Here is an 11,542-nt window from a genome sequence, read left to right on the forward strand (position 1 = left end):
TGGTACTGCCCAAGCCCTCGTGACTCAGATTTCAGCACAGATGATGCTGGTAATTAATATAAAGGTGTTGACAGTTGCCTCAAACTAGTTCTGCTACATTTTAAGTCATAAACCAGAAGGGCTGGAGGACTTGGTTTGCAGAAAGTGTTCACATTATGCAGGGATGTTGTTATGAACAGTACGAGGGGGTAAGCACGAGGTCATAAAATGTGCGATTCGGTGACCGATTGTGACTGCAATTAATGGATTAGAGATATCAATGGGAAGTCTGACAAATGAATTGGCAGGGCATGTAGATCTAAGCGTAGGAAAGGGCCCTCTAAAACAACGCCACGGGAGCTTGGCCATTTATCTTCTTCATCCACTGATGCAGATGTAAATTAAGTTTCTGCAGGCTGATTAGCCTGTGGAGCGCTCCTGTCTAGACGATCTCCCAGCTTCTGGGAGAAGAAAACTCCTCAGATTTTCCTCTGGTGGATCTGACCTGCAGGTGATTCCACTGCAGGGTGTTTGTATGGCTTCTCTCTCTCTTTTTTTTTTTTTTTTTCCTTTTTTTTTGGTTGTTGTCACATGTTTGTTGTATTGCAATGGTTTAGTTTTTGTAGCACCGATTTTATGATTCGGTTTCTTTTACTAGAACGCTCTCTGATCAGAGGAGTTGGACCAGCTGACCTCCAGAGGCTCTTTCCAGCCTAAATTATTCTGTGATTCTATGACCAGTATGGATGAGGACCCTCTGAACATAACTTATCTGCTGCAGAATCTTTTCTGCCAGCCAAAGCCTACTGAGCCACAGCAGGGTGAATATTAATAGGTCATTTATTTAATGCAATCAATCAGTACAAACTACAGATCGTCCCGAGGCTGGAAAAAGTATTCCTGCCCTCCCACTTCTGCCCAGACATCTGCTCCTAGAGATGACCCAGGGAAAGGCAACTTGTGCCGTGGCTCTTGGGCCCGCAGGGTACGCACGGGGGTGAATACATGACAGGCGGTGCGTGTTACGTGAAGAACTGCAGTGCTAACGAATCTGCGGATCTGAGTGTGACTGGAGAGTAGCAAATGTCATGCCTATAGCTAAGAAAAGAAAGAAAAAAAAATTTGGTCCAGTACTGGGTTTTCTGACTTGAAAGTACGCGTTCAAGGAAAAAAAATGGAGTTACATCGTTTAATGGAGAATAGGTGGAATGCAACACAGATTTACAGACTAATTTTTCCCTGTGTGTCTGATTGCCTTCTCTGTCTGTCTCTATACAAGCAAAGGTGATTTTTGGAGAGAAGGCTTATTTAGGCTAAGGAGCAATGTCGGCACAGTGCAAATCAGTACGAATTGTCCAAGAAGAACAGCGGCTGAGTCTTTTTAACTGTCAGAATAATGGGACTGTGTAATTGCCTTTCTGTCCGAATACCAGGCGGCAAGACCTCAACTCTTGAGACAGAGCACACTTGTCACAGGACACATTTCTGACAAGCGCAGGATGCTAAAAATTGCTTTCAAGCCCCTTGTGTTTAAGATGCTGCTGCTTGTCTTCTGTGACGCCGACTCAGCTTGGTTTCCCTCCAGGAGAAGGGCTCTTTCTGCGGGTGTAGGCGTTCAGCCCTCACCCTCCTGTTGTGGGAGGAGTGGGCAACTATGGAAAATATGGACTGGACACAGAAAACCCCTTCCGAATTGTGGGTGGACAGCTGTGTTTCTCTCCCCAGCAAGCCTGGGTAAGGAAAGCTGGCAAGGAAAGCTCAGGCTTATCTATCAAAGGAGGAAAGGACTCAGTAATGCACAAGAATGCAAACAACAGGAGGCGCTCGGGGAAAATGAGTAGAAAATGAGTAATTTGTCTCCCTGTAGAAAAATCAGGGGAGGTGGCTCAATACCAGAGATGGTTGCAAAGGTGCCGATAAGGTACGAGTGGAGAGCAAACTGTCCTCGCAGAGGCAGAGCTGCCTTCGAGGCACAAACGCAAAAGGGGAAACGAAGGAAGCGTGGACCCTGTGAAGGACGAACGCGGTGGGTATGTCCTGCTGCTTTTTTCAGGGGTTCCCTGCAGCTGGTCACTTGAGATGCTACGGCAGGTATGGCACGGGGGACAGGCTCTGGGATTCACGAGTTGCAGAGCCCTAATAATAACATCTGGGAGGTCTGGCAAGAGTGGCCAACTCCAGTTGGGTGCAGTTAACCTGGGAGCTCTGCTGGAACAGCTAAAAGCTGTGAATATCAGGGTAAAACACCTAATGTACATCTCTAAAATGGGCAGCAGTGATTCGTACCAGAACAGGTCCAGAAGGAGGAGGACGCTGAAACCTGAAAGGGGCCCAGAACGGGCAGTATCTGACAGAACCATACTTGACGATGCAAAGCTAATGAAGATAATTCATAGATCTGTGCAGGACCTTGTTACTAGTAGGTGTGCAGTGAACAAGGCTAAAATACAATCTGAGCATGTTGTCTGGCCCCATGGACCTGAGAAGCCACAGAGCCTGTTCTTACAGGATTTTTAAGATTTTACAGGCAGAGAGGGCAGGCAATACAACATCTGAAGACTGATATTGCTAATGCCTGCATCGCATTTCCCTCAGTTCTGTATCCACTGGAGATGATGGAAAGCTCTGAAGAGAGACCTCTGAGAGAGTCGGGGGTCTGGGCTCCCAGACAAGCAGGTCTGGAGCGGTGCCTACGTGAGCTCTGTGAGAGGAGGGCCAGCCTGTTCCCACCTGTTTGAGCTGAAGGAGGACATTTTCCTACAAAAAAGAGCCATGAAAGCTGACCATAAATGCTTGCAGGAGGGCATGCTTGTGTGAGGCACAAACATCCTCTCCGCGATGCACGGAGCCTTCCAGATGACTTGGCATAATCCGCCGCGGCGCTCACCGGGGGTTGTGTGGTTTGCTCCCAGGGGACGCTGCATCTCCAGCGGCTCCATCCATCCCACGCTCACCTCGGTGCCCGCCTGCGAAGGGAATTGGCTGCGTCGGGGGCGGCATCCTTCTCCCTTGCTTCTGTGCCTGCGATTGCCCCGAGGACGCGCGCTGTGCACAACCCTCGGTGTTGCTGTAGCTGCCTGGTAGTTTGCCAGATGTGGCTGTAGGTCTTGGCTGTGGTGTGGTACAGAGAGGCTACGTGGGCAAAGCGCTGTGCCTGTGTCTGCACAGCGGCTTGTAAGCAAAATAAATTGCAAAATAATAAGGAGCTTTTAAAAAAATGTATTCGTAAGCCCAGCAGAGAACAGTTATAGATACATCATGCTGAAAGACAAGGAGGATCTCTCCCACAAATGGCAGAGCATCCCCAGGATACTTGTGCAGAAGGCCCGGAGCGTGTCCATGGAGCATACTGCCCCCCCCATCCTTCGAAGATGCCTGCATCTGCGGTGACACATGGAGCAATCTGCTTTTATTTAGTCTTTTGAAAATTCTTTTCCCCCCTCTTCCTCCCTGTTGTTTTTAGAATAACCTTAAGAAGTGGGTGATGATACCCCAGTGCAGGGAAAGGTAGGCTGAACTCACAGGCTGCCTTCTGCTCATCTTGCCGTCCCCAGGGGCCTGGCAGGGAGCAGCAGCAGCGTGCAGGACAGACGTGTTCTGGGTTTTGATGTATTTGCCACAGGGAGCCCGGAGAAGCGTCAGTGACTCTCTGCAAGGGGGTGGGTGCACCAGTAGGGTAGGGGAGCAGTAGCATCCATTGGTACTGAGCAAAATCTTTTTAGTAGGGCCAACTGTGACAGGACAAGGGGTGATGGTTTTAAACTAAAGCAGGGTAGGTTTAGACTGGATGTAAGGAAGAAATTCTTTACACTGAAGGTGGTGAAACCCTGGCAGGGGTTGCCCAGAGAGGTGGTGGAGGCCCCATCCCTGGGAACTTTCAAGACCGGGTTGGACGGGGCTGTGAGCAACCTGATCTGGTTAAAGGTGTCCCTGCTCCTGCAGGGGGGGTTGGGCTGGGTGACCTCTAGGGGTCCCTTCCCACCCAAAGCATTTGACGATTCTATGAAAATGGCACCAGGGCATCCCTCCACCCTCACCGGGTCTTTACAAAACTGGCTGTAAGGCTAGCTCTGGGAGGAGAACCTGATGGACAAACCGATGTTCATCCATGGCACTTTGCTGGGTCCCAGATGGGGAGAAAGGAGCTCCAGGGCCATTTTCCTCTGTGTCCTCCATGACAGCAGCCTCCCCTCCTCGGGGCAGGCTCCATAGCAGCGATCACCTTGCGGGGCCTTTGCAAGGGCCCAGCCTCTCCACGTCATTGCCACCGCAAGGCGACGCACAGTTGTAGGCACGCGAGCGGCGCTGTTGGCTCAGTTGTCGCAGGTCGGGAGAGGTGGAGGGCACAGACCTTTACCTGTTTCACTGGCGGGTTGATGATTTAGGGGCGTGTTGCACACTCCGACGCCCTGGCCCCCCCTGGTTATCTACGCTGGAGACCTGCTTGGGTGCACAGTAGCTGCTGACCCCCAGTTTCCTTCCCTTGTAGCCCAGGATGTGGATGGGCAGGGAGGGGAGGGTGGTTTGCTGCAAGCCCAGGTCTCATCCCAGTGGGTACCCAAGCTATGGTTGTTGATTGATTTGATGTGCAAAGCATTTTTAGACAAAAAAAAAAAAAACAAAAACAAAACCAAACAACCAGGCACACTTTTCTAACAAGTAATGTCATTTAATGAATGATATACTCTAGAAAATAGAAACTACCCAGATGCTGGTTGGTTGGTTGGTTGGTCTGTTTGGGTCTGGGGAAGGCCCTTGCTTGGGCACACAACACCTTCCCTGGATTCTTTTGCCAGCATTTGTTGTTGCTGGAAACAAGGAAACATCCATATATTGAAAGAGACGCTAAAGGGGCAATTCTTTTCTAAAATATGGGAAGTATGCAGAACGACTTCCCATCCTGTCTCATTGGGCGAGTGGCGTGAAGGGCTCAGAGCTCACCAATATCTTTACAGAAGGTTCATACCTCGAAGGGATAGACTCAACCAACGGTACGTACCCACAGTCCAGTCCTCCAAAATCGTCGGAGGCTTCTCACTTTGTGGAACATCTTGTGGGCTCTGGTGTTATTGCACTTCTTTCTGGGTGCTTTTCTGCACGTGTTGTGTCTCTTCCCTCAAGGTCTGGCTGCTAATTCCAGGGAATATGCTTTTCAGAATGTCGCAGTACACCGTGTACAGCTCTGGGTCTATTTTGGGCTTGGGCAGGGACCGGGAGTTGCAGGCCTGTTCTGTGACTGAGTGCTGTAGCAAGTAGACATCGCTGAAGAGTGCTGTTAGGATCTTGTGTGCAGCCTTGTACGGATCGTCTTCGAACTGCACCATGGCCTTGAGCTCCGTCAGGGTGTAGCCGTTGTAACGCTTGCTGTCTTCGGCCAGGGGTTGCACAGTCTCACCGATGTGTCTCACCTTCCACTTCAGGCATTTCAGTTCTTCTTTTACATCCTCCAGTTCTTTCTCCATGGCTTGGAATTCCTTTGCGGTTACAAATCTCCTGCCAAGGAAAGAAGTGGCAGACACAGGGTGGGCTTCAGAGGCTCAGAGGGACGAAATCAGCCCAGCTTGCCTGGGATTGGACCACAGAGCCTGAGGTTTGGGAAGGGGGGATCAGGGCCATGTCACCCAATACCATCCCTGGCTCTTATCTGTCAGGCTTCGTAGTAACAGCAGAGGTTCTCTCTGCTCATGTAGGGAGAGGTGAGCTTTCTCATTTGAAGGGAAACGAGGCACCTTGAACCTGTGCTCCATTGGAGGAGCTGAGGTTGACCACCCTGGCCTGGGGATGGTCCTGTAATCAGGTCTGGAGAGCTTAATGAATATATGGAAAATATGGTGGTTTGCTTCTTGGATAACAGGGTTTAGTGGGAGCATAAGGTAGTTACTGGGAAACACATTTAAATCATAAAAGATATTTAATTTTTTTTTTATGAGGGGCTCTTAATGACCCTATACCAAGTTGAGTCATTTGAGGACTTAAACATGTGTGTGATCCGGATACGTACCTTTCATGATCAGGATCTTCCAGATCTGATTCAAAACCCTTTCCTGTATTCTTTAATCCAGTTTTAGAGTAGCCAGGAGACTGGGAACTATCTTCAGGAGTCATTGTTGCTGGTGGCCTTGTGCTTTTCCTGGCTGGGGTCCATGTGTGATCTGATGCTGAAGCTTGTACGTTTTGTGCTGTGTGAGGACCAAAGGTACAGAAGGAAGGTGCATTGATCCCTGGGCTGACTGGAGAGGAGTCAGCGTATTGCTGTGGCTTGGCTGAGCTGGGTGTTAGACTGAGCCTGGGGCTGGCTGGGCAAGATGCTGGAATAGTCCTTGCTCCAAATGGGCTGGAACGTGATATTGCTAAATTTTTCTCTCTTTCCTCAAATGGATGAGGGCTTGGTGATTCTCCTGGGGCCAATCTAGTGATGGAGGTGATGTCCAGCAGGGTTTGATCCTGAACCATGGAGATCTGGCTGGTCGGTTCTGATGAAAGTGAAGAGCTGCTTGATGTGTCACTGGAAGAGCTTGACGTAGCGAATGGGGGTGTTCTCTGAGCATTGGTATGGTCACTCCTGTTCCTCTGTGTGCTAGTAACATTTAGAGCTGGGTGTTGTGAAGCCCTAAAGAAAGACAAACACACGCTTTTTCCTCTGGACTGGGCTAAAGGCTTATAAGACAATTTTAGGCCTATTTTGGGCCAATTTTAAGGCTGTTTCCCATAACTGCATTTCCCCATAGGCTGATTTGCTTCTCAGGTCTGCATAAAACCCTCTGCTTCTCATGACCAAGAGCAAAGAGTTTGAGGATAAGGCACATAAATTCAGGACCAGCTCTTTGCTGGTGCCAAGTACGCATTCGTCAGCTGTCATTGGTGTGGCAATCACTGGCACGTCAGTGTTCTCCTGGCCAAAAGTCATATGGCTCTGCAAGAGCCAAGGATCTGGTGCTGGGGAAGGACAGGCAGGGAGGAAAGCTACTAGGATATTGGCCGTGACAAATTCCAGTAAGAACACAAAGGGGTAAAACCTGGCTTGCAGGTTGCCACAGCACCTGCCCTTGGTCATCCCTGCGAAATGCGAAGACCTGCCTTCATCTCAGACCCATGTGCTTTAAGTCTCCCAGTCGCTCTGCATGGTTAGCCAGTGAATTTGGGGATGAATAAAGAGGCAAGATAAAAACAGAAGGGCGGCACAGAATGACATCATTTTTCCTGCAGTGACATTACAGGACATTTCTTTCATACAGCTCAGTCTGTTAAGGACTTTTCCTTCCCCCCTAAGCTGTAGACTGTGTACGGGGCTGACCAGCTATTTGAGGTCGTTGGAAATGCCAACTGCATGGGATGCCAGACTACCCCTCCTGAATATTGTTTCCCGTACTTTTCTCCTGGCTGCTGCCAGGCAGGAGAGATCACCATGCTTTTTTATTTTTCTTCCTATGGCTAAATTTTACTTAGTTTGGCAAGACTGATGGCAAGAGAGGAAGCCGCACTCCTGTAGACTGGACTTGTCCTGATGGGTAGTGACTGCCGCTAGAAATGCCTTGACCTTGAAGGGGAACACAAACACACCCACTGTGCAGATCATGATTCCTAACAGCCAAAGGACATGACAAACTTTTGTAGCTATACCAGTGAGTCTTCGTGTGCATCTGGTATATTCATATTCCTCTTGTGGTGGAAGACAGCAGAAAATCCTGGTCTGGATGGGTTATACAAGATCTAATCCATGAGTCCTGTCCTCTAAGTATCTGTGGCTTGAATTAGCTCCATACTCACTCCTCCACCTCCCTGCACCTTTCTCAGCCTTGGATGCAATTAAATGCCAAATTTTTAAGGTCTTAAAGAGCATGCCTCACACCTATTGGCTTCGATAGGATTAATTAAGGCCTTTGCTAGATCACAGCATAATTATCAGGTTAAATCAAATTTAGAGTTTTTAAAATTGGAAAAGCAGACAGTAACAGAGCTACTGCATAAAAACAGAGCCAAAAAGAAGCATAAAATGAGTTATATAAAAGGCAGGAGAGAAAAAAAGGACACACATGTCAGGGGGAGCACCCTTCCCCAGAAGTGCCTTGCTTTCATGAACTGGCTGAACAGGGGTGGAAGACAAAAATTGCCAACCAGGTACAAGGAAAAGCTTTTTCACCCTGAGGGTGTTCAAAGACCAGGACAGAGGCCAAGAGAGGTATTGGGATCTCCATCCTTGGAGGTATTCAGAACTTGATTGGACAAAGAACCGAGCAGCCTGGTCTAACGGACATGCTGTGAGCAAGGGACTGGTCTTGAGACCCCCAGGGGCCCTGCCCACCCTGTGTTATTCTGTGATTCAGTGATTCTGCCTATCTATGAAAAGAACTTATTCCCTCCCCCAGTTTCCCTTTCTCCTTTCACTTTCCTCCCCTCAGTCCCATAGAATCACAGAATCGTTTAGGTTGGAAAAGCCCTTTAAGATCACCAAGCCCAACCGTTCCCCTAACCCTACCATCCCACCACTAAACCCCGTCCCATCTCACCATCCTGCTCTTCCATTGGAGGCTCTGGGCTGTCCCCTTCCATACCAACTTTATGGTGCCTGCTGCAGGGGTGTCCCTCAAAAATAAGAAGCTTCTCAAAGGAAAAGCAGTGTTACTTGCAGCCCTCGGGCTCAGATGGGTTGCTTGTCCTGCTTCGCCAAGTCAGAGTCAGGAGCTCAGGCCTTTGGAAGGGTGGGCAGTGGGAGCAGAGGTAGCCTACAAACCCCCACATTCATTAGATAACTTTTGCTGTAGCAAATAAAAATACCCCTTTTTCTGACAGGAGCAAACCCCATTTTAAGGCAACTCAAATAAAAATGTGCGTCGCAACTGTTTTGTTAAAAATATACGTGTTCATCTTCAAATATCTTCCAGTGTAAAAGTATCTGAGCATTAAGTGAGCAACCAGCCCTACCTACGTTCTGGGGGAGATACAACGTGCACAGTAACTGAAAGACTATTTGGGTGCCCGTACAATCCGAAATACTTCATTTCACATCTTAGTGTTGGACAGGGTTGGGTTTTTTGGTAGCGGTGTTGGGGGTTTTTTTTGCATAAATCCTGGATTGGCTGTAGGAGATGGAACTTTCATTGAAAGACGCAATTTAAGAGAGTGACAGAAAACAAGTTTCATAAAGAATCTCACTGAAATTCATATAAGAAACATTTCCAATTCACCTGCGCACTGAAGGAAACAAAAAAATGTTATCATCAGCTGTCACTTTCTCTTGCTTTCCTTTCCCACCCTTTAATTTTCACTGGCTGCGGTGCTAAACAGGGGATGGAATTCGCTTTTATTATCGTGCTTATCTCGGGAGCTGGCTGCTTAAGAAGCAATCTGAAGCTTGTTAGAGCAAAACATCAGTCTGGGTTTTAGCAGAGGTAAACGAGGACAGAACCGAGACCTGTAACTTTGGAGGTTCATAGTGGGCAAGGGTTTGCCTGAAGACAGGAATGAAATTCCCATTTCTTTCAGTATAGCAAGGCTGGATCTTAGATCTGTAACCATGGTGCTTTATCAGAAGGGATTTTTTTCCACCCCCCCCACCTGTTTTTATGTAGTGAATCACTATGAACTGAATAAATTACAGGAAGAATTGCAAGACCTGGAGTTGAAATCAATGCTGACATGAAATAGGAAGGTGATTGCAGCTGTCAGGTACCTCCACAAGGAGAAACCTTGACTCAACTTTGAGCGACACTTCAAATGCGTCAAGCCCTTGTTGTCTGCCGCCTTCCAGCCCTGTGCTGCTCAGCATATAAAGCATGTTCCCCGTTGTCAGCGTGACCTTGCCTGCCGTCTGTGCCTTGCCCTCTCCAGCTGAGCTTGTGCAACAGACTTTTTTGTAGCGCTGAATTTGGAGACATGAGAAAGTTGCCTGCAAATCCAGCACCGCTTTCCTCCTCTGGCACTTGTGACCAAGAAAAAACAGTGGATTTTTTTTTTTTATGAATCATTTCCACTGTGTTTTAAATCCAGAGTTCTTCTGATGATCCTGTTTGAGAAGAACAAAAATGACAGTATGCTTCCCAGTGAAGCACTCAGGGGCTGGTTGCATAAAACTTTCTGTAGACAGCCAGGGGTGGGAGGATGGTAGAAGAGCTGTGGGATGGACCCAGGGGAAATGCCTGCAGGGTGACGATAGGAGAACAAAATAATTTTTTTTCGAGGCCTCGTCTTTGTCAGGTGACCCTCCTAAAATGCCCACACTGCCAAAACAGTGACTGTGTTGTTTTTTTTTTTTAGGCTGAATTAATTTTGAAGAGTCTTTCAGTTTTCTATAAGAAAAGCTGGTATCCTGGCCCCTGGGTTTATCTGCCTCAAATAACAACCAAGGCTTTTAGCCACAGGCAGTGAGAATAAGCTGTTTTCTGCTCAGCTCCTGGCTCTTCTGAGCTCCCCATCTCCTCTTTGGCTTTGCCACTGTACCTGTCCCTCCCTGTCCTTAGTGGCAGTTCTCCCGCCTCTCTCTTACCCCTTGTTCTGCATCTCCCATCCGTACCTCTCCCTGCAGCTCCCAGGCACCGTGATCTAAGCAGCCGGCTCATCATATTAATGCCTCGTGGTGGGAGAAGACCAGAGGAGCATGGACATACAGACGTCTGAAATCAAGTTCGATTGCTGTCTGGAGCCTCATAACAGTGAGCATTTCTTGCTAATAAATAACTGTGCAACAACAACAACAAAAATTCCTGATGTGAAACTTCTCCTTCTATCGTTTTTGTGTAGCGACTGTGCACAGCCGGTGCATTGAGATCTCCCAGCCCTGCACATCTGAAAGAAAATGTTGAGACCTCCAAGGTAAAAAAATGACAGTGAGTAGACTATCAAGAGTGTTCAGAGCTTTGAAATGGAAGTGCTAAGTTTGGTATGAACAAAACATGACTGGAGTTATTGGGTGTATAGGGGCCGGTGCCGTGTGTTTGCCCAGGAAGGCAGCTTGGTGAGAGCAGAGGATGCCAATTCCTACCTAGAGCTCCCTGATACTGTTCTTAGCCCCGCTCAGGCAAGTTTAAACCCCATTAAAGGATAATTATAGTTTAGTGATGGACATTAAACGGTCTAACATAGAATTATCAAGACTGAATATTGCATTGCCCTGATCAAGACTCCCCTGGAATCAAGCTTCTGATGAAATTTATAATTTAAGGGCACTTCTCAAAACGGATGGCTTAGTCTTGCCAACAGAGGGACCTGAGATGCTGCCCTGGTCTTGGCCTGGCATAAGGTCCTTCATGCTACCTGTGTTCTCACAGAGCTCCTGGGCTGCTTGCAAACCTTTAATATTCTCTCCTCTAAAATCACCTGGCCAGCTGGTGTTTGTCTTCTATGATTGCTCAGTCCTGTTCTTTTATTTAAAGCTTTTACTGTTTCGCACTGCAGCAGCACTCCGCAAAAATCCTTGCCTCTCAAAAAGGACCAGACGCCCTGTTTTGTCTTTGTGGAAGGACAGAAAGACGCATGATGCCTGAGGATGAGTGACTATTCCTTCTGCTTGGTTCAAATCAGAGCAGCCTTGAGCATTTCTAAGTGAGGGCAGCTGACAAGTCCCCCA

This window comes from Egretta garzetta, unplaced genomic scaffold (assembly GCF_000687185.1).
Source record: "Egretta garzetta isolate BGI_Z169 unplaced genomic scaffold, ASM68718v1 scaffold42, whole genome shotgun sequence".
In the NCBI taxonomy this organism is placed as follows: Eukaryota; Metazoa; Chordata; class Aves; order Pelecaniformes; family Ardeidae; genus Egretta; species Egretta garzetta.